Source organism: Dermacentor albipictus, chromosome 1 (assembly GCF_038994185.2).
Source record: "Dermacentor albipictus isolate Rhodes 1998 colony chromosome 1, USDA_Dalb.pri_finalv2, whole genome shotgun sequence".
Taxonomy (NCBI): Eukaryota; Metazoa; Arthropoda; class Arachnida; order Ixodida; family Ixodidae; genus Dermacentor; species Dermacentor albipictus.
Window position 1 is genome coordinate 363,551,740 of NC_091821.1, and position 24,364 is coordinate 363,576,103.

General features: G+C 47.1%; 1 protein-coding gene and 1 long non-coding RNA gene across 2 annotated transcripts in view; one reads left to right on the forward strand and one right to left on the reverse strand.

The window, feature by feature from the left end:
• The window catches only part of LOC135911323 (ADAMTS-like protein 5), a 114,542-nt gene that overhangs the window by 32,649 nt on the left and 57,529 nt on the right, over positions 1-24,364 (reverse strand). The gene's annotated exons all lie outside the window — the stretch shown is intronic.
• Positions 21,079-24,364, forward strand: part of LOC135911324 (uncharacterized) — a 716,391-nt gene continuing 713,105 nt past the window's right edge. Inside the window, exon 1 of the long non-coding RNA XR_010567271.2 lies at positions 21,079-21,698. This is a non-coding gene — a long non-coding RNA (uncharacterized lncRNA). The remainder of the gene's footprint in view (positions 21,699-24,364) is intronic.

The following is a 24,364-nucleotide window of genomic DNA, read 5'->3' on the forward strand; positions in this document are numbered from 1 at the left end:
CAAAAATATAAGCAAGCGGGGTAAAGCATTCGCTTAACGAGCAGTCAAGTCGTAAGATGCCAACCGCGAAAGCGCCTCGTTCAGGCTCCCTCTACAAAACCGTATGCCAACGTTATACAGGATGAACTGCTGGCATCTCGAATGCTTTGACGTTTTGCAGCATCTACTATAACATTAACTAGAAGAAGCTATTCAGTAATATACCCCGCGACAATTTTCGCCGACACCCCATCGCTTATTTCCCTTGCGTCCGTTCTCTTTCTTCCATGTTTCTTGGATAAGGTTAACGTAGGACCCGGGGAGTTGGTTAGGAGGCTGTAAAAACAAATTGTATTGCAACCATACTGCAAGCATTTTCTTTTTTTTTTTCTCTGCTCAAGTTCCATACGGCAGTCATGCGACTTTTAGCAGGGACCAAGGAAGCCGGTGTCATTGAAAAGCTTAAGTAATGCACGTTGGTGAGGCCACGCATCCTTCCATTTTTGAAGTACAAACGAAAACTCAGTTTCAAAGCTGTTCAAAGGTACCTTGTGTTCTTCCAAATGTCTCACTGAAAGTTGAAAGCATTTACACAGGGACAAGTGAACAAGGGTGGTGCGCTGCAAAACTCCGGTAATTGCGACCGCTGTCGGCGTTGCTCACTTGGTACAAGTGCTTAGTATTGACACGCTGTGGGTGCTGGTGTACAAAATGATATTGAACGCCAATCAATATCTCGTGCACTCAGTCCCTGAAGTTACGTCTACCGCCAGGCTATTTTGTCCGCACATCAATACTTCAAGCGACCAAATAAGCCGTGGGACATAGGTCGTGTTGACGATGACATGTACACAGTTCATACTAATTGCATTCTAGAAAAACGAAGCCTTTCTCTTCGCCTAATTAGTGTCGCCAGAAGTGACAACGCGAACACCTACTACAAGCACCTATATAAAAAAGAAAGCGTGAACGATGAAAACAACAAGAAAATTTCTCGCAGCAGACGAAATTGCGCTTGCTCGAATGAAATTGTGCCGCTCAAAACAAGAAGCTGCAAGTACAGCGCACTAATCACGCGACGTAAAGCGACGCCGTGCGCAGAACACTGAAGTCCTCGGAACGGCGCGGGGAACTAAACCTCACAATTACCTTTTAATGAGTACGGCTTACGAACTTAGCCAAGCCAGGAGATGGTGCCATTGACTCAGCCGCCTAGAAAACAGCTTACTGATGAGCCCTTCCAGAGATTTCTTTTTTTGTCTTCGCTTTTACCACGAATATCGCGCAGCCATATTTTTTGCGAACAAAACAAAACAATACAAAACAAAAGAAGCTCCAAAAACAACAATGTCCGCAGAAAGAGGAACCTCATTAAGGGAGCTTCGTGTTGGAGATCGAGATTAAAGAATCGCGGCGGCAGGAAATTAACGCAGCGACAAAACCCCGGCTGACTGTACGGATGAAAGCCAGCTCGACGGAAGTAACAACGCAAAAAGTGAATAAGTAAACGCATACGGCTTTGTGCCGCGCCGAGGTTCGATTGATTGCTTGTCAGGCGCGGGCGTCGCGTCGTGCCTGTTTGGGTGTGCTCCACTCGAGACGCGTGTCCCTCGCCGATGGCCAAGCGTGACTGCGCCACAGCACGCACTTCTTATCCGGACAACTAGCAACGCCCGTGGAGCCGTGACGCATCTTTATTTTCATTCCCCGAGAGCGGCAAATTTTGCCGCCTCTTTCTCGAGTCTTAAGCAAGCACCGCGCGCGGGCTCGAAACCGTCCGTGCATAATTAAAGGGCCGCCACCCAAGACGTGTCGTGAGCGAGCGATGCGGAGAATAAACTATAACCAGTTAACGAAAAAAAAAAAAGAAAACGAGCAGCAGCTCTGAGAACTCTCGGCCACGTGATACGGGCGGAAGCAGATCGCGTTGAACGTGAACCTGTAATCTGGAAACGTTTTTCGCAATGGCAAAGCCGTGAGGGAAAGGAGACGGGCTCTGGGGCTCGATGCAGAGCACGCGAGGCTCTGGCGTGGAGGAACGCGCAGCGTGGGGAATCGAGCGATAGGATTTTCGACTGACGCATGTCAGCTATATCTGTATATCCTTCCCTCTAGTGTGATTCCGAAATTTGCAACATAAGTGCGTCCCTTCTTTCGTGCTTTCGAGAATGATTCCTGCACGGTTGCATCAACGATTGCAAACCGGTCTTGCGAAACTCGCTTAATGAGTGAAAAACCACAACCGAAAAATTTCACAATAAATAGGAGAACATTCAAGGCTTTTTGTATCAGAAATGCAGCGAACAAGTGACTAAGCAACCCTTTGACTGGCACTCAGCCGCAAAAATATTAGCTATCTTGAGAAAGGCTTGAGAGTGAACACGAGTACTTTGGTTGACGTGTCTGTCTAAAGAATGCACCTGTCTCATAAAGTGTGCTTCAAGAATGTGCTGCTGGGACGAATGTTGCGCATTGGTAACGCCTTCACTGTATAAATATTGCGCTGTGTAATCAGTAAGCGCCAGCAGAAGTTAGTTCTATTTCTTGTCTGTTTCAGCTCGACCGTCGTCTCTTGATGCTCTTACGTTTGTCAGCACCAAAAAGCATAATTTTCTGTATTAAACAAATGGTGACAAATTTCAGCAGTCTATAGATTATATACGTAAGTCAAGCGAGCTACTTTGGCTTCTTATAAGCTCGCTCCTTTTCTCTTTCTATTCCCCTTTCCCTTACGGCCAGTGTAAGGTAGCAAAACGGATGCTCGTCTGGTCGACCTTCCTGCCTTTCTTCTCCTTGCTTTCTCGTCAGTTGCTCTTTTGACGCTACCCTATCAAGGCAGTACACATATAGGCTGAATTAGTAAACAAGTTGATATGTTTAAATCGCATTATCTTGCATGGACTCCCACTTGGAATGTTAATTCTAAGGGAATTACTTGCTCTCAAAGTTACGCCCTAGGACTGAAACACCGGTGTCATTCTCAAGTTATTTGCTGCACAAATAAATTAACTAGATGTAAATGACTTTTTATCCGAACGCTAGCGAAGCGCGTGCTTTTACCCGTTGCGAGCATCGGCACTGAATAAACCACCTCATGGAAGTTAATACCATGCTACTTAACGCATGGGGCTACATTTCCGCAGATTCTCAGCTCTTTTCATCTTTCTATGCTAAATGTCAACTGCGTGTTTCTTTTATAACCTGCCTAGAAGAACGATTTATGGCGTGCACATTGATCAGTAAATACAGCATGACATAACGGACAACTGCTTGTAACATTACTACACTGGGTAGTGAATACGCAAGTATTTAGGTACGCGCACGTCGTAGACATTCTGTAGACTCATGTGGGAACTTTACATTGTAACGACTTTTGCCAGGGAAGAAATAGTGAGGGGCTGAAATGAGCACATAGGCTGAGAACTAATGAGCAAAGTGCCAGGGAGCAGCTTTAGATATAATGATTCCCTGTTTCTGTTACTTGTTAACTAAGGCAGGATGCAAACACGGTCACTTATAGCCAATCAACCGTGCGACAAGGGCGTTCTGCAAAGAAGCTGCAGGCTTCGCCATCACAGCCGTTGCGGTTTATCGCAAGTGCAGCGAATAATTCAATGTCCGCAGTTTTCGACCTAATTAGCGATTTCTTCCCAACAGCCGTGCAAGGCGCAAGGTTGAAGCGTTCCCTTCCCCCCAGCTCAAGCGAACGCATTCTGCAAAATATTCTTTGACCAAAAGGGAAAGAAATCGCAAAGAAGATTCCCAAACCTGGAAATGTAAACGAGTTGACGTTCGCAGTTTTCAAACAGTGTCTCGCGAAAGCGAGAAATCTAATTAGGAAACCACTGCAAAAAAAAAAAAATTGCGTTGTAAAGAAATCGGCGCAAGACTTATTTGCATTCCACCACAAGCCGATATAGCGAGAAAGTGCGTCCCGAGAATAAAAGAAGTTTTCTGTCGGAACGCGAAAGAACATTGACAGTGGCCAAATACACTCAACTTTCTTATGCAAGCTTTTAATTCTCTCGCGCGCCAAAGGAAGCCAAGAATCGACGCCCAATATTTCTCTTCTGCTACCGCTTTGCACAAGATGACAGAGTGCCGGCGCAGAATTGAAAGGGTGAGAACAGTGACGCAAGATAACGAAACAAAAAGAAAGCTTTGTTCCACGCTGCTGAAAGCACTTTGCACGGAGGCTCGGGCCCCTACGTGTACCAGTGTAAATATTTCGCTTCCCCAGCTGCTTTCGCACTTTCTCCGCTAGCCGCCGCCATACATCATGCGGCGGGCTGTATGCGCATTGAATTGGCTCCTGTTCAATATAAATGCAAAACGCCTCGGCGTATTTTTTCCGATTGGCTGAGGCCTAACCAAGCGAAGTGTAAATCTGTGGATTCTGTCGGCACCGTGTGTTGGCGCGAGCGCGCTCCGCATGCGATGCCCGGTGCGGAAAGCACGTTGGGACACCGTTTGATTCCTGCCCTCCCCCCCCCCCCCCCTCCGTCTTTTTTTTTTTTTTGCCAGCGCCAGCGTAAGGCGTCCAGCTGGGACTCGAATTCTGCAAGCGACACATATACGGCTTGGCTGTCAGAAGTGACGCAGTGGTTTAATAAAGTTTAGGGAGGCCGGAAACCGCTTACAGGAATGAGAAGGAGTTAGAGGATTGCATTATAAGACAGAAGAGAATTTGATACGGTTACCACACTCAGTCTTCTTTTTTTTTGTTTTAGTGGCGTCCTTGGGCAATACTCTGCTTTTGACGCACACACACACGCGGTGCACGGCGGACGGAGCTCGGAATAAATTTAACCCAGCTGGAGTCGCTCTAAAAGTTGCGTCCAACTTGGATACTGCAGAGCCTATTTTTATTGTATTTCTCACCCCTAAAATGCAGTCTGGGAGGGGCGGGGGGGTCGAAGCCGTCATATTTTTCTCGTCATCAGAACTCTTTAGCCGTTGCGGAGAGATGACGGGCGGGAAAGGGTCTGGATATCGGTTTCTCCAAGGAAAGAAACGCAATGAAAGGGGTTATATATAACTGGGAAAAAAAAGAAACGAAATTTTTCTACCTTTTAAACGTAAGTTGAACGATGCTATAAGGTAAACGACACCAGTGCTTAATTTCTATAGTTTCGAGCAGTGGACCGGTCCGTCGGTGGGAACTACCAGAGTTATTCATACGATTTTATATTATATATATATATATATATATATATATATATATATATATATATATATATATATATATATATATATATATATATATATATATATATATATATATATAAAATCGTATGAATAACTCTGGTAGTTCCCACCGACGGACCGGTCCACTGCTCGAAACTATAGAAATTAAGCACTGGTATATATATATACATAGGAAACAATACAACAGCGAGGCTCGCATATTCAAGAGCCGGAAGAACGTGCCAAAGCTTGGTGAAGCTGGAATACTCGTAGAAACCAATGTGTTGTCGAAGTGGACAGCAGCATCTATAGCACTGATTATACACAATCAGACGTGAATCTTCATCAGCTTGCCAGCATGTGTGCGATCTTCCTCTGAGGCTAATTATATAATTCACGGGGTTTCAGGTTCAGAATTCCGATGGTGAGCTACGAGAATCGTAGTGGATGGCTCTGGGTTATTTTAACTACATGGCATTATTTAAATGGGCATTAATGATAAACAATAGATCATTTTAAACGAATCCGATGTAGTTTGTTTCAAATCACCTTTCGCTAATTTCGCGGGAGGAGATTTAATCTTGGAAGAAAAAAACGAACGTTATACTGTTACGTTTCAGCTTCGCGCTGAAACCCCAGCGTCGGTGTGTCAGTGCGACGTCAAAGATTTCAATCTTTCTTCGTATTTCGGCCGTTGTGGGTCAGTAAATGTTATTCAAACTTGCTGAGTTCAGTTTTTGCATTCCATTCATATTGCTTTATTCATTCATGTTCATTTACATTTCATTTATATTTATATGGCTACCCGTCGACCGCCCCCTACACAAGGGAGAACGACTCGGACTAGGGGTACCACTGAAAAAAACGCGTCTTCACGTCCAGATGGCCGAAGACGCCGACAAAGCGCAGGGCCTGGCCACCGCCTAAGGAAGAAGAGGACAGGCCCTCCCACTCCTCTCCTGCCTAAACTCCATCTCGGCCAAAATAATGCTTATACTACTACTACTACTGGAGAGGATATTGCTCGAGTGCAACTGCGAATGTTTACTACAACCGATACCACTTGAAACAGTGCGATATCGTCTGCGGATAACATTGTACCAGCTGTCGCGTCGCTGCTTCACATTATGGGCGAAGATGCAAACGTTTACCTCCAACGTCGGAGGCACTGCCAAGTCATCAACGGCGGGTTATCGTTATTTTTTAAAAGTGCACAATCGCTGAATTCTACCAGTAAGAAAACATGGCAGCGAGTCTTGGCGAGTCGAAGAAGCAACTTGAAGAAATGCTTGTAACGCATTTCAACGGTATCTAACAACTGCTAAGTACTTTATGCTTGACGGCTTCGCATTACATGTTAATTTTACATATTTGTTTATTTTCGATCTATTCGATCAAGTGTTAATTTGCAATTCATTGTTACGCTATGTATAACATACATGTATCTTGAGTGCTTGATCCTTGGTTGCTTACTCTGCCTTAATTCTTTCATACCTTATTTAACACTGGGTCCCCTTGACATTCTTACTAGGGGACCTTCTAAACTTACAACATCTGTGTATATATAACCTGCATGCCAATATATGTAATTAACGACACATTCAAACCTAAATACGCGACGAGCGATAAAACAAGATATACCAGTAATCCTAAGAGAAAGACGACAGTATAAATTACAGATGCAATCACCGGTGGATTGTATTCCAGCTGACACGAAAAAGAAAGTTGGAGGTCAACAGATTATACAGCCTGCAGAAACACATAACCGGTGTTTAATAACGTCATGACAGCCAATCGAAGTTAAAAACAAAACAAAACAAAAAACCTCGAAGGCAGGGAAGGGCTAGGCGATGTGTTCAGATAGGAAAATTTGGAGACATATCACGGATTGGGCTTGCGCAGGACAGATAAGACCTCTGGGAGTGTTCTCCGCCCAGAAGTAATTAGGATAGGCTAAAGACGACAACGACTATGCAGCATCAACAAAGGCAGTCCGCCTCCACCGGAGGGCCGCCGGTCTGCATGCTTTCGAACCACAAATCAGATAGGATTAATATTGTAAGAAAGGAACGAGTAACGACGTTCTTTTTTTTTATCATGTAGTGTTCGCGCTTCTGAACATCTGGCCATCATAACCTGCTGTGGAAAAAGCCTTCTTGCATTACGCTGGTATTTCCACATTGCCCACATTTTTTGAAAATTTACTACTGCAGACGCATCACTCCTCAACAGCACTTGGCATTTATGGCTCGCTGCGAGCATTCTTACTGCCTATCATAAACACAATACGTTGACCGCAAACTGTTGCTGCCTTTCACAGCACTTTTTTTTTCCCGCAAGAAAAGCAGTCTCATCTCATTTACGCTACGCAGCGGGTTCCGCGCCGTACACTTGTGGCCTCACGTGTATGTTTTTATATAAACACGCCCCCTTCACGAGAGCGCGTCTTGCACTTAGCACGCGTGTCTGGTTTCTCTCGCAGCTGAGACGGCGCGCTATATACGAGATTACGGAGCGAGTGTAACCCAATAAAACAAGGAAGCCCCGCAATATGGCAAGATAAGGCACGCATAATCACGCATTTTGCTCCGCGTGGCAGGCGTCTCGCATGACTGCTGTCAACCCCCCCTCGCTCCCCCCCCCTCCCCCCACCTCTGTGCAATATAAAAGTGAAATGAGGGGGATGGTAGACGTCAGGAGAACTGCCCATATGTCCCGGTGTGAGCGCAAGAAAGCACGAACTCCGTAGCGCTAGCGTTACTCCTGCCTTTCTTCCGTCCATTGCTGAACGCAATACACAGAGGCCATTTCCGCAGGCAGTAAGCATAACTTAGTCCAGCGGTCTCATTGGTTTCTGCACAGTGGAAAAGCTGACGTAACTGAGGGTCACTGAATAGAAGCGTGAAGTTAGGCCAGATTAGTGAATTAAACTTACGGGGGCGCTTATTTGCCAGTCTTACTATGAGTGGGCAGGTCGGAAAAGCGAGGTATTAATCGCAACACCACCTTAAGGTTATGGCACTAGTGCCTTGCGACTTCATTGACTTTGGCGGTGACTTGTAATGACCGACAGCGCTGCGCGTGATGGCTGCGGCTGCGAGGAAAACCCTGACCGCTTATTGTACCACTGTCTTTCATATGACGTATATGGACAGTCAACGTCCAATGCATTGCGGCGACTGGACGAACGTCCCCTGCATCTGCAGACGCTACTGGAACACAGTCGCCACCCCTGTCATCGGTGCAACAAGCAGTGAAGGCGCTGCTATGCTTTTTGAAAACGACTGGCTTGTGCGAGCACATTTTGGCGGCGTGGTACCGTCGGCACACGTTCAACATCCACCGTGTCCTCTCGTCCCTTCGTCCCGTTATATCTCTTCATTTCGCTTCCATAACGTAGGGTAACCAACCAGACATTTTTGGTAAACATCCTTGCCTTCTGTTTTCTCACGCCATTTAAATGCTCATTAATGAAAGAACGATTTTACATATTGCGTTTGAAAGTACGCAATGACCCAACCTGGCAAATCCTGCAATATATATTGTTTATTTCTGAACAAAAATGCACTGTAGGTACGCGAAAACGCGAAGAAATCCGACCTCCTGCTGATGTCATCGGCGCCGCAGTTTCGGCCCAAAATTCAAGAAAGCGAATTTTGGAGGAGAGGAAGAAGGAAAGAGGGCAATCAAAATGTTGGAGTAACCTACAGTACGTAACATCAGGTTTTTTTTTTTCGTATCAATTTAGAACACCAGTGACTGCTGTTCCCGACCGTCTTCAGAATCAAAGAAAAACCTATGCTTGATTAGCCTTAAACTGCGATTCAAGAGTGCTAATATTAGCAACTAGAGCACCTGATTATTAATAGGGTTTTATGGCGCAAGCACCAGGGGAAGTCTAAGAGCACCAGAAAGTGGTACGATGTAGTCGATGTTGGAGTCAATGTTAATGATGCGGCTCATGGCCTAAACGCATTCGCCGTAAAGTGCGTAAAATATACATGCAAGTAAAAATATGACAGTGATATATAAGGTGTACGATCATATGTTGGCCAAAAATAATATGGTAAGAAGGGTTGGTATACCAAATTGTGTCACTACTCGCTAATTAGGGCCCTAACTACTGCACCTCAATCTAACTGCTAGACTACCGGACAGTGTGCAGTTCCAACCAGACAGACAATAAGAACAGAAGTATTCACAAAAACTCCTATTTGAGAGCACACAGCCCGCACACTTGCCCTCACGGGTGACAAAATAAGCGAAAACAAGCTGCCAGTGTTTAACTACACAGTTGAAGAATGAGTCGGCGGCAACAAAAGTAATGAGGCTGGCTACGCACATGCCACGCGACTTAATACGCACATATTTAGAATTATACAGACTCACGACAAGCATTAACAGATGTGGACATAAAGCGATGCGCGTTCACGCTGACTGATAAACAATAGAACTATAGTACATTATACATAGGTGCTATTGTTTTTCAGTTCAGTTGTTCGTTAGACGGTATATTACCGGGTAATGTACTACGACTACTGTTACGCCACGAACGCAGATGAAAATTATAAGAGCCCTTCCTGCAAAATGCTTCATAAATTTAAAACATTCTCGAAGTCAAGCTTTTCCTGACCATGACGTCTCATTTTAAATTGCGAGCGAAGGTTAACCATTCATTAGGCACGCAGGAAAAAAAAGGGGGGACTTCTCGCTCTTGCGAGACACCTGATGAAAAAATTTTGAACAGGCGACACACGGAGCGCTCAACGATTAAACAATTATATCTCGGACCTGCGCGAGACCCTTTCTGGCCCCGAAGTTGCGAAAAATGGGCGCAGGCGACCGACAAATTCCGGCTGCCGCACTCCCTGTCGTTAAATGTATGCAACACTGTGGAAGCTGTGGCTGTGGTCGGCAAGCGCAGAGTATTAGGTCTTGAGCTTGGACACGTCGGCTATAGCCATATCGGGGCAAGGAAAACAGTGTGCGAAACAAAACAGATTATTATGCAGATCCATCGCACATGTCGGAGATTATATGAAGCGAAGCTTTAGTAAAACGGTTATTGAATTGCTATACAACTCAGATCCGTCGAACATGTTGGAGTCTATATTAAGTGAAGCTTTAGTGAAACGTCAAGTAATCGCTATACAACGGCGATGCGTAGAATTGCGTTAGCTTTCGTCCCACGCAACGTGTAATATCAATGAACATTTATGTTTACGCATTGCAAGGGCCATAACATTCATGTCACGAAATGCATCACACCGTTCTCAAGCTGTCCCGAAATGCAAAGACTCAATCAGGCGGATGCACAGTGTGAGACGCCTAGGAAGCAATTTCATGAGGCCGAAGGTGATGTGATGACAGATGTATGCACACAGAAGTACAACAGTGTAAGCGCAAGTGGTGTGGGAGAAGGTTACGCAAAAAAAAGCTCCGCTCTAAGAGGCGCGAGAACACAGATGTTGCTGTTCTTTTTTTCACTGTCTGGCTCGAGCAGTTTCTTTGTGAGGTTCGCGACTCGTAGTCCGTGATTCGTAGTCTTCCATGCAAGACTATACTACTTGGACATTCCAGGCTCTGCTTCTGACGTCTTACACAGCTATGTAGATGCCTCACTCATCCTGAAGTCCTGTTCGACTGTTTAAATACAATGGTTATTTGAGACACCGACCGCACCAGCGTGACTCGCTTATTTTTTTATGCGTAAGCATCAAATGGCCCATTGAGCGAAAAAGCCGGCGTCTGTAGCAGCGAAACGAAACCTAAATTCCTATTGGCTGTGACGCCACATCGCGTGCGCACCTCGACAGAGCATAGCGGGCGAAAAGGTACACCTGCTGGCCCGCTGCCATGCCAGGTGTTGCGTGAGGGTTGGGAAAACCACTGCAAAGGCACATCACCCTCGCTCTCGGATCAGCGCGTTCTTTGTGCGCGCAAGCTCTCGCCTGCGTTCGTACTTCGCCTCGGTAATTGATCCAAAGAAATTAATATATTAAAAAACAAGATAAATAGGAAAGAAAAATAATGTGGAGCACGCTTAAGCTTCGCCTTAAGGGCGGAACGCGATAGCATTCAGATATCCCCGACTGTTTCTCACGTTTCCCGGCAACTGCAGCTTATAACCGTAATGTTTTCCTGGAAACGCTGGCGGCTAACGCTATGCACGAAGGCGAGCCTTCTCGTTCTTTTTGTTGCCGTGAAAATAGCCCTGTAACATATCGTGAAAAATAGCGTGAGGTCAAGTTTATCGCAGTATGTAAGTAGGAGAGGTATCGGAGCTAAGAACAGCTGCGTTATCGATGGGGCGGAAATGTATAGTTTGTACAGTCGCAATCTTTTTGAGCGTGAACACGGGAGCGCGTGGCTTTCGATACTACCACCGAAGTTAAGCGGCGACTCACAATATCTGTGCGCATGCGCGGCGAGAGTAGTTTCCCTTCGCTCGCATCACGTCATCGGAGCACTCGCTTGTCTGCTAGATGTTTTGTTTGTTTGGCGGTGACCAAATTAACACTAAGAACAATCGAGCTGTTTCTAGTTTAAATGTGTTCCCCATTCTTAGTGTTACGCGAATTACCTGGAAGTCGTTACCTAGTTTTCTTTTTCTTTTCTCGCGGGTTCCTTTAGTAACACAATGCAGGAAGCAGGCTAAGGAATACAAACGTCTGACTTTTTTTGTACTTTTCAGAAGATATTGAAACACAGAGGGAACAGCTGCAAGTTGCAATTATTCGCTGTTTGAATTTCGTTAATCTTTTGTCACATCCCCTTTTGCAGTAACCGATGCTGCCATTCTAGACGGCACTGAAGAATACACGGCAGGCATTCAGTTATTTGCTTTATGATGCTCAAACTCTTGGCAACCAACTACCCACAGCTCTCAGCGGTCGCCGACTAAGTATGGTGCCGTAACGTGGCTGCTTTCATGAGCCCCCATACATTTTCGCAGGTGTTCATGTCAGCGCGCTTGGCCGGTCAGCGGAGCAGATAGGCCCTACTTGTTTTTAGGTGCTCTTTCTAAACCTTCGCAGTGTGCACCCGCGCAAGGTGCTGCGGGAACACAAAATCAGCATCTGGGAAAGCGTTGTGGGTGTAAGAGACGAGCGCGTCGTCCGAAATTTCACTACAGCGAATTAAGGGTGCCTCCATGCGGTTTAGAGGCTCGAGACCACACATTGACACCGCGCCCCACGTGTCCACGCTAGTGTGTGGACACGTGGGGCTGGCTCGTAACTGCATAGAAATTATTTTAAATTCAGTCCTTCACACAAAAACGTTCGTTCAGAAAAAATTTCTTAGCATGTCTCTCTTGCTCGCCGCACTCGCACGCGTTGGTTTTGACGTATTAAATACGTTCACTCGTCCGAGAAGAGCACTCGACCCCAGTCATCGGAAATCTACGAGGCATGCGCTTCGACAAATTGCAGTCGTGGCACCTTGTTCGAACCAGTGAGGACTGGATTTTCGGCAACCACAGAACTTCGTGGACCAGCGCTCCTGAGGCGTCGCCGCATGCTAACAGAAGCGTCCACATCCAGTAGCTCCCGCACTTCCGTCGCAGACAAACGGGTTCTTCACGACTGTAGCTGCCACTAGCGCGTCCTCTTCATCCGTCGTTGCCCTTGGTCGACGCTTATGAGGGGTGTCAAAAATGCGGCTCTCCTTTCGCTCAGCACTTAGATAGTCCTAGTGACCGTCTTTAGCGGCCTCAGCACCAGGGCACCGGTAGTGCGTAGAGAATATCCCTTGAGAGAATGTTGGACTATATCTAGCGTCTCTTAACGACACGGGTCATACTGAGGTTCAACAGCTGCTCTGACAAATGTGGTAATGTGAACAAATATATATACCACAAGTATAATACGAATGCCTGGCAATAGACTAGCCACAGACCAACAATGATGCTTCAAAGTGTTGTTTACACTGGCTTTACTCAACAAAGTATAACAAAAACATAGACGTTTCGCCACCTATGCGGGTGGCATCGTCAGTACACAATGGCAACAAATGAGAAATACATCCTATTTATCTATGAAAGTGCCGTAAACATCCGGCAGGGGGCCACGGTTAGAGTTACATGAAGATTGATTACGACGGATGAACCATGATTCTACGAACTTTCTTGGGCCCCATCGGTGTTCCCGTGCTAGTGTGGTTACATTGTTAAAATCAAACATGTGTCCCTTTGATAAACAATGATCAACCAATTCTGTCTTGGCACGTGTAGCATGGGTGGCTTTCGTAGCATCTCTTAGATGTTCCTTGATACGGGTGCGACGTCGCCGCCCTGTCTCGCCAATGTAGCTGGCATCACAGTCCGAGCAGTTGACCTTGTAGACGACACCACTTTGTTCGTCCGGAGGTGTGCGGTCCTTTGGCTTCGGGAACACGTTTGCCAACGTGTACGAGGGTTTAAACACAGTTCGAACACCTAAAGGCCGTAAAGCCCTGCGCACTGCTTCTGATACACCGCGGACATACGGAATGCACACAAAGGAAGGTGGCCTTTCGGCCTTGCTCTCACGAGGTTTTTGCATGCGGCGCTGCGTATCATTGACAAAGTGCTCAGGGTAACTCCGCTTATGCAAAAGAGTGGCCACATTCGTTAATTCTTGCTCCCTCAAAGTTTGCGTTGACGAGAGCGCATCGCAACGAGACAGGAGAGTGCGTACCACGGCATGTTTGTGTTCTATAGGGTGGTGAGAGTCAAAACTCAGCACACTCCCGCTATCGCAAGATTTAGGTGTTCGAACTGTGTTTAAACCCTCGTACACGTTGGCAAACGTGTTCCCGAAGCCAAAGGACCGCACACCTCCGGACGAACAAAGTGGTGTCGTCTACAAGGTCAACTGCTCGGACTGTGATGCCAGCTACATTGGCGAGACAGGGCGGCGACGTCGCACCCGTATCAAGGAACATCTAAGAGATGCTACGAAAGCCACCCATGCTACACGTGCCAAGACAGAATTGGTTGATCATTGTTTATCAAAGGGACACATGTTTGATTTTAACAATGTAACCACACTAGCACGGGAACACCGATGGGGCCCAAGAAAGTTCGTAGAATCATGGTTCATCCGTCGTAATCAATCTTCATGTAACTCTAACCGTGGCCCCCTGCCGGATGTTTACGGCACTTTCATAGATAAATAGGATGTATTTCTCATTTGTTGCCATTGTGTACTGACGATGCCACCCGCATAGGTGGCGAAACGTCTATGTTTTTGTTATACTTTGTTGAGTAAAGCCAGTGTAAACAACACTTTGAAGCATGAGTTCCCCTGGCTTTTGGAACATTTTCTCACCAACAATGATATTCAGAACGCCGGCAAATAATAGCATAGTTTCAAGTTTACTTATATATTGTGTGGAATGTAAAGTTCAACATTATTACCACTCTTGAAGCCTATGGCTTCTGGTTTCGGTGCGCGTGTAGCAACTGATACGCGCGTACTTGCGTGACGCATTGCGCGCAAATGTAAAATTTTCGCATACCAGACGCACTGCGCATGCGCGCTGTTCGTCGGCTCTGCCGCTAAACCGCGCTAACAGTACGGAAAGCCACGCGCTCCCGTGTTCACGCTCAAAAAGATCGCGACTGTACACCCGAAGAACAACATCCTCACGAGGAGCGCCTGAGGGAACCGCAACGAGAATGTAAACACGGCGCCGGCGCGAAACGAGCACCGACGAAAAACGTTCCTGCGATGCTAAACTAACAAATGACAACCATTCCACTCTGAAGATGGAATGGCAGCGAAAGCACTTTGCTTTCCGCTTGAGAGCTTTGACTGTCGTCAGCTTTCGCTGCCATTCCATCTTCACAGAGTGGAATGGTCATTTTTCTCATACGCACATCGCCGCCGACGCTGGACTTTCTGCGACACTGAGTCCTTAACGCTACCGTGTTAAAACATTGGTGGTTGTGAGCTTCGAATTTAAGACCCCCACGCTCAGAAGCCGACTCTCTTACACATTGGGCTAAACCAGTGCCTGGCCTGGGCACTCAGCTCTATGGCATGCTGTTTGGACACAAATTTCCATTGCCAAGCCCAGCTTGACGAAAGCGGTGACGTCAAACTCACCGTGGCTTACTCGGCAGCGTCGCCATTAGATTCTATGGCAGTCGGGCAAGGTAGCATGACGTCACGGATCGAAGTGCACTGGCCTTGGGCTATCTAGGAGACGTTCGCTAAGCGTCTCAACGCGATTGCTTGCCCACTAGGTGTTCATAAATTGAAGGAGCGCACAGCGGCGTTCATTTGGGCATTAATGTTTTCGCATTCAGAACTCGCAAGAAGTGCTTGGGTGGGATTTTATTTTTTTAATATATTTTCATATTGATATCCTTTTCCCCTTGTGTAGGAATTTCAAAAGACATTGCTTACTATGGGATTTGCCAATTTGCCAATTTGCCCCCCCCCAAAAAAAAAAAGAAAATAAAAAAAATTATGCACAGAAAGATACAGAACAAAGAAACATCAGAAGAAAAGTAAAGTTACAGTTTACCCGATCTGGTTTTTTGATCACGCCACTGGCGACTATGTAAACTGGTAGACCACTTCCTGAAAGCGTGCTCTAATCTGCCGACTCCACATCGGTGGAGCTGCACCATCGCTGCACAGTTCTCGGATTGGGAAGCACACGTGCGCACGTCGTGGGCGCGCCAGAGCGCGGGAATGCAGCGTCCGACCGCTCCTCTCTGCCCTTCTCTCGCCCCTACAGCGGGAAGCCCCGGCTAAGCCTGCGGTACAGGGAGCGGTCGAGGAGGAAGAAGGGAATTCAGGAGGAAGTGCGACCATTAGCGGCCGCGCTATACCACGCCGGCCGCGTAGCGCACAGCGGACTGCAGCAACGGTGGCGAGTGCGGAACGGCGCGCTAGAGCGTCGCTCACTGCGTTACACCGGAGGGCACGCCACGGCCGATCTGTGCCCGAGCTTCCAGACCCGGCCGTTGCAGTCGGAATCATTATAAGCCCCGCGGCGAATGCTGCGACTGCCCGGGCACGCGTCTCGCAGTTACCGAGCAGCGGTTGCTCCTCCGGTTTCGGTGAACGGAAGGAAGAGGTCGAATTCAGTCTGGTAACATAGTTGCGACACGGCGGAAAGACGACGATGTGCAACGAGCACGCGGAGAAATGACTGGCTTCAACGTTTTTCTTTTTTTTTCTTTTTCGCATCCGAAAACACGCTGATGGCGCGTCGACGGCTCGATTTGTTTTGGGGCAATGTTGCGAGGCCGAAGGAAAGCGCGGAGCAAATGGGATGGAAACGGAGTCTTTAGGGCAAAGTAGCGAGCAGGTCGGGGAACCGGGTGGGCAAAGAAATTAAGCTCTTGCAAGTTGGGCGAGACGTGTCTAAACGAAGCCTACGCGTTGCCACCGCGTCCGTGTTTCCTTAAAGCGAACGCGGAAGATTTCGGCGACTACAAATGCGGGCGACTATATGAACTGCGCCGATTCGTGCAGCGCGCCGTCTAGCGTTTGAATTCTGTAGGAGACTAGGAGACGTCTTTGTCGCGCTGATTACGCACGCCACTAAGAATGACCTAACCTAACCTACCGAATAATGGCATTTGGTGACTATGGCGCTTTCCTGGGCGAAGTTAATGTCCGCCAGCTGCCCACGTTTCCCCTAAGATTTAACTTAGTATTTTACCATAAAACAGACTTCTGAAACACCATCTCGGAATGACGAAAGTCTGCACATTTAAAGGAACAACAAGAAAAACAACCAGTGCTCACAGTTGCTAATGGCGCAATGTGGAGCAGATTTTTTCAAAGCCTTCGTAAACAGCTCTATTTGATCATGGGAATAAAATAGAAATATTAAGTATGGAACAGTAAGAAAGAAAGAAAAAACACGCCGACACAATGAACTGTTTAAGTGCTTTTAAATGTATAAATGTTAAAGTGCGAAGCTTGTTTGAGGTAGCAAGGTAGCAGCAGTATAGAGGATGACACGCCCACGACCTCGTCGCCTGCAGCTGTTAGCTTTAACAGACGAATGAAGGCCCTGTATGATGCCCGTTGAGGGAAGAATTTCAATGGCAGGCGTATGGCCCATAAAAGTACGGCACATATCGAAATATGTTTAGGGTTTCTATACTCTGTTTCCCAGTTGCACATGGCCATTCCGGAGATTGTCCAAGAGTACATCACCAATGGAATATACCCAGTGTTATAAGAATGGAGTGGCCCTATGATAAGAAATATGAAAGTCAAAGAGGCGTTCAATATTATGCGCTATTCCGTTCGGAGGTATACGTTCTTTAGAAACACCCATTAGCCGACATTACATGTACATGTATTATGTGGGGACCTATTGTCTGACTACGCAGAACAGTGGTGCCTTCGTTGGATTTGTTCATTTAGGTTGAGGGCTATATATTGCTATACGTTGTCCATTCGGCGAGATAGCTTTTATAGTTATGGTATGGATTTCTGCAGAGCGAAGCCCTGATGTGCTGAAGGAAAAGTAAAAACATTCGAAGGAATGATAAGAGAAGGACAAACACGAGCGCCGACTACTAATTGAGTTTATTTGGCCACAAACAAATATGCACAAGGCGATACGGTTACCGAACGCTGCGCCAAGGACAAGTCCTTTGGTTATGTAAACTGAAAACCGGGGAGGGACGGGGATGGCCAATGAAGTCTTTACTTTCGCATATCACGCGAAAACTTCATTAAGCGGTGGTCTAGAAAAGCACAAAAAGCACAAAAGTGCACAGATAAGGATCGCAGTATGAATGCTTCAGCTTTGGTCCTTGAGTTGGGACTCCCGACAACTCGAACCTAACCATTAGAGTCAAACGTCTCGTCATCGATACTGTCCTCATGACGCACCATTGAGACAGTGATCCGCTCCTATAAGCGGAGCGCAGACTACGGGAGATAACACGGCAACAATATCAGAGTCGTGCAAGAGGAACTCCAGGAAACGAGAAAAGGGACGCCGCCAATATCCGTCAACGCCGCCGCCGCGCGTTGGATAGCTATAAGCAAGATAAAAAAGATGGCCAGATGGCAACCCTTCCTTGGCCGCCGGAACCTATAAGTACAGCAAAAAAGTGCAAAAATAAATATTGTCGAGCGGGAGGCGGTGTAATTTCCTTCTCCCCGCTTCCAAACAGTTTCGAGCCGCGCGGCCCCCCCCGTATTAGTTCGGAGCGACGCTGGCGCAATTATCCGAAAACATTCCCTGAACCACAGGGAATACATGCGCCTCACAATCGCGTCGTCTTCCTTGCCCAGATTCGCGAAATAAAAGGAGCAAACTTGGGGGCGGGAGGGTGCGGGGGGCGAACGCACGAATATTTCCAGACATCTTGAACGACAATCGGGCTTTGCTAAACTATTTCGGAATAGTTTGAATTGATGCGCCGTTATGTCATTAAACTGACGTCGAAAGAGGACATTCGCGACGCGTTAGCTGGAACTAGCGCTTTGCGAACGACGCGGCAATGAACGCGGCGCCGGGAGCGTCTCTCCCCCGGCGTGCAGCTCACTTTCAGGGTTTTAGGTGAATTCTTTAATGGGCGCACATGAAGGGATGGCGCAGCCACGCAAAGTTATCTCATTAAAAGGACATTACCTTCGACTTCCTTCCTTGGTCGTACTGCCCTGCACGCCACTTTTAAGGGGAACGACGCCAACTGCGATGCTCGCTTCTGCCGTGCCATGTTTTGTGCTTTGCATACAGCAGTTTCAGCGTGCCTTGAATAATTAAACTGCGCTCCTGTAGAATTACTGTTTTTTTCAGTCAGTGGGTTATATGAGCAACCGGGATGATTATGTGGTGCCGTTCGCGTTACGAAAATTTATGTCCACAGAAGCAGGCGCTCTGTGTTTTCCAAAGCGTACATGACCCGCGCGGGCTCATCTGAACTAGTAACCATTACTGTGAAAAGAGAACACCACCCCTAACAACAACAACAACAACAAGAAAAAGAAAAACACTGTTAAGGAATACATTAACTGACAGTGTGGTATATTTTCTGTAAAATCAGCTATAGTAGTGTTTTGCAGTGAGGAGACGTTACGACTTGTCGGTAGGTTGGCAAGGAATGTCACGCGGTCGAGAGGGCGTGACGTTTAACGAGAAAATTCGGCCCTGACCGGTTGAGAGTAACGCGATCAGAATCATTGAAACACTTACGACGTATACTGAAAAAACACTGATATTCGTTGCAGTGTACTTGTGTGTCTGTCCAAGTGCAACTACCATGGAATATAAGAAGCGGATTAGGTAACAGTCGACCGAAAGCAGCCGGACACCCCGAAGACCGACTACACGGAACAAAGAGCTGCTGAGTCAGTACACATGCTCAATAGCCTGACTCGTGCCCACATAATTTTGATTTAAAATTTCGACACAAGGCGTAGCATTTCATTTTTTCCCTCGGGTCTTCCACACATGTAGAGTAGAGAAATAAACAGAATCTTGTCAACTTCTGCCTTTCTTTCCCTTCCCCTGCATCTCACGTAAAAAAAATTCCGCGTGGTATTTACCCGCTGCTGGAAAGAGTATCAGCCAAATTATTTCCACAGAGACAGCACTCATGGCAAGGCAGCTGTTCTTTTTCAATCCGTAACATCGCGTGGCAAGACGAAAATTATAGCCGTGAACTGGCTGCGACATTCGATAATTCATCTCCCACAACCGCCCCCGACATCGCGCGAAATTTCTTCCAACTTGTGCAAGCTGCCCCAATTAGATGCAATGAGGAGGGCCGCACGAAAACGATCACAACTGGGGCACGACGACGAAATCGTGACAACGAAAGCACGGCGGTAGCACGACGACGGAACGACGACGCACACCGCGGCGTAACGCAAGAGCTGGACGGTGGGCGGGAGGCCGCGCACGTGTAGACGGAGCAAGGCTTGCTTCAACCTTCAGGCAATTAAACAGCGCCAAATATAATGCAACAGAAATGGAAACGGACAAAGCTCTTTCCTTGGTGTCGAATCTTTTTTTTCTTTTCGCGCTTCTGCGGCGGTGAGGCTATAGGCCTCCCGGTACCCAGGTGGGAGCAGCCCGCAGTGCTGCTCAAAGTGCGGCGCTTCTCAGTACCTCCTTAATGTTCTGTCTTTCTTGCGTCAAGAATGAAGTAACGATTAGCCCAGCAAGTCATGCTTTTTTGAAGGTCTAAATACTTTCGCGCTATAATTATGACCGAGAGAGCATCACTGTAGCACGCCAAGGTTAGGCTTCTTGATAAGTTTGTTGGTTCCAGGTGAAGTAGCACAACCCACTATGCTAGATGGCAATCGTGTACTAGTACGAAGCAGAAATTTAAAAATTTAAGAAAGTTAAGGAATTAATTAAAATTTAACAGATCAAAACACAACCAAGGAACACGACGCGTTGACTTATCGTATTGTGCAATTAAATAAAAACAACGCACAAGAAGGTAACAGTAGCTAAGCTTAATACCGACCCTCATAAACGCAATATTACCTTGACAATCTGCCTCAACGAAAGGTAAGCAGAATATCTTACTTTCCTACGTTTATTAGTGTTTTGATACCGAAAGACTGCTGAGGTTAAAGTATCGTAATGTAAACGGCGTCTCATTCGTCTGTTGCCTCGAGAATAAAGGGCGGATTTCACAAAACGTTTCGCTCGCATGAGCTGTTCGCCGCACTCGCCAACCCCTTCACGTTCACGATTCCCTGGTACCGACTATACCAAACCGATCTAGGTCACGAACATATTTTTTTTGGCGTAAGACCAGATTTTCATACGCCGGTTATAAAAGTAGCTTGGGCACTAAGAGCACCGCAAAATTTACCGTTTACTGGCTATGGCGAGAGGTACAACAACCGCAGTACACGCCCCCTTGTCAAGCCGGAAAAAAAAAAAAGAAACTGAAGCGATGAAATGCAAAACTCACGTTATTAATATGCCGTTCTCTTTTCTCTTTTTTCTTCCTCGTCTCTTCTCCAGGACGATACGGAATATTCTTCGGGCGGCGTCTTCTCTAATGCCGCTTGCCGTTCAGCGTGACACCACAGGGTTCATCCGCGCGGCGAGACGTCGCGCGGAGTACGCGACGCGATCAGCGGGGACAACACACCGGGTCTGTGCGGCGAGCACACAGACAGCTGGCCAGGCGGCGACAGTTGTGGAGTATCAGATTTGCGTCTTCGGCCGTCTCAATCGCGCTACGCGGCGAAGAGGTGGTGGAAGCCGACGTCGGTGGCGCCTCACTATGCTATCGCTGCGCCGGCGGCAAACGTGAGGAGCACAGTTGTAGGCCAGGGGCGCTGCTGTTCCTGCCGGTCTTGGTGCCTGCCGAGGGGGGGAAAGGATGTGCCGCTTGTTTCCGAAAGCAATAGCGATCGCTGCTTTCCCAGACGGGACGAAAAACGGCGCGTGCGGAGGAAGAAGGACTAGAACAACGGCGAACTTGCTTTTCTCGCCCACGAAACTCGGTGGAATACTTCGATTTCTTTCTTGCTGGCGTTGATTCTGTTCGCGGCGTGGTTAGAGAGTTGGCCTTCCCTTCGTGACGAATGGTAAGTGGGCGGAATCATTCTCAGAAAGATTCCTTTTATTTCTTTTTGTATACATGGACATGACCAGAGGCAAGGATAGAGAGGCAAGTCTCGATGAGGTCGACGACTGTTGATATTTCAAACTGCGCAAGGAGGAAGGAATTGCACCGAGACCTTTATTGCACCGAGACTGGACAATCTTTTCTTTTTTAGTTTTCGTTTGAGTGCCACTGTCTCGTGTTCTGGCTTTGCACCATTTCTTCACAACCTCTAGTGCTGTCGTGATGTCCGTCTGATTTCACGCAGAATTGAATTTTTGGTTAGTGGTACGCGAGTAAGGTCCTTTACCGTTGCCCAATGTCTTGTCATAGACTGAGACTCCGCACAGTGAAGAATCAGTTACAAATGGCTTTCTATATAACACGAAATAATTTTTTTTGCCGCGGTAGCTGTTATGACTTCTTTCTGATGTTGGAGCGTTTGCTTATAACGCGCTAAAAAAACTGATTACAATATGTCGTAATGCCAGAAAATGCCGCCATCAACGGCAAAAAATGCTCCAGAAATTCTGATAATCGTCTGCAAATCTGCAAGGATTCTTTGCCTCGGCTGATACTTCGCTTTTGCTTACGTACTTAGCTGGCTTATGCATGTCTACCAATCGCCACGAATAATCTACTATTACCACGCTATGACGATTACATGTGCTAACTTGACCAATTATACATTTATTTTGTAGATATATCGTATCAACTGACCCGAAGCCGCATCAGTTGATGCGTCACAATCGCATTTTTTTCCCCACACTACAGCTTTTTTTTTCTTCTTTCTTAATCTTGCTTTTCATTACAACCTTGACGCGGAGACGGTGAGGTAACAATTTTTTTTCTGCGTGGCTCACACAGACATCTGTCTGCCACGCTGCGGTCCATGGTTCGGCTCCCGCTCAGAAATTTTTTCTAACGCTAACAATCATCTACAATTACGCTATTATACCAATATCATTTCTTAACTGGAGCGTTTATTTTGCAGATATAAGGTGTCGCGGGACGAACGGATTTTGCTGCGGTACTTACACATTAATGCTTACACATTAATGCTTACACATTACAATATTCACTTATCCCTACCCTGTGTTCGGTCTATGCTTCCTAGATAGCACAACGCCAGCGCGCTCAGACGTGAAGTATCATGCTGCCTCGCCCGACTGCCATAAAACCTAGTAAAGATGCTCTCGAGTAAGCCGTGATTATTTTGACGTCATCGTTTCCGTCACGCCAGGCTTGGAAGTGGAAATTTCGGGCCTATAGCAGCATGACGTCATAAAGCAGTGTGGCAACGCCTCCTAGATAGCAGGCCTGTGCACCCTGCTTTATGAAGTCGTGCCACTTGGACGAAAATTTCCATTGCCAAGCGCAGCGTGATGAAGGCGGTGACGTCAAAGTCACGGCTGCTTACTTGGGAGCATTCACGTTAGATTCAATTGTAGTCGGGAAAGGTAGCATGGCGTCGTGGATCAAAGTGCACATGCATTGTGCTATCCAGGAGGCGTTGGCACAGGCCTTGCGCTGTCGAAGTGGTTCTGATTAGGCCGACTGTCACTCTTCTTGGGGGTGGCTAAGGCTTTCTACGACTCTTTGCTTCTTTTAATAGTACTCATGTATCTTTTCTTAACGCCAGAAAGCCGAAATAACATTCTACATTAAGGAAAATTAGAATTTGTTCACCTTTATTTCTGGCGCGCGCGCACTCACTCACTCACTCACTCACTCACTCACTCACTCACTCACTCACTCACTCACTCACTCACTCACTCACACACGCACGCACGCACATGCACGCACACGCACACGCACGCACACGCACGCACACACACGCACACGCACGCACACGCGCGCACACACACACACGCACGCACGCACACACACGCACGCACGCACGCACACACGCGCACGCACGCACGCACGCACACACGCACGCACGCACGCGCACGCACGCGCACGCACGCACACGCACGCGCACGCACGCGCACGCACGCACACACACGCACACGCACGCACACACACGCACACGCACGCACGCGCACACGCACACGCACACGCACGCACGCACACGCACACGCACGCACGCACACGCACACACACGCGCGCGCACACACACGCGCGCGCGCGCGCGATGGTGAAATTTTACAAGAGTAACAATCGATTAGTATATTAATAAATATGGAATGGTTGGTTTGCTGAACGATTCGCAGCTGGAAACTATAACGCATCAAAAACGCTTCTATGGGCCTTGCGCTAACTTTGCCGCGATGAAATCAGAGTTTTTAAGCATCATACTCGGCGTTCACGAAAGCTGAGATTTGCTGATCTGATTGCTGAGAAGCTGATCGGCGAGTTTGTATATATATATGAAAAACAAAGCTCTGCATTACACGGACCAATAAAAAAAGAATAGGCATACACATAAGCGCGGGTATGTGTCTACACTTTTTTTCGTCCGTAGCAAAAAAAAAAAAAAGCGTTGGTTTTGTGGAATAAACTGGTTCTTGTATACGAATGCACTCCTTTTTTTCATAGGATTTAAAGCCACAGTACCAAAATTGGGCTATGAAAGACACTGTAGTGGAAGGCTTCGGGTTGTTTTCGACCACCAGCGGTTCATTAACGGTCGTCTACTGATCAGTA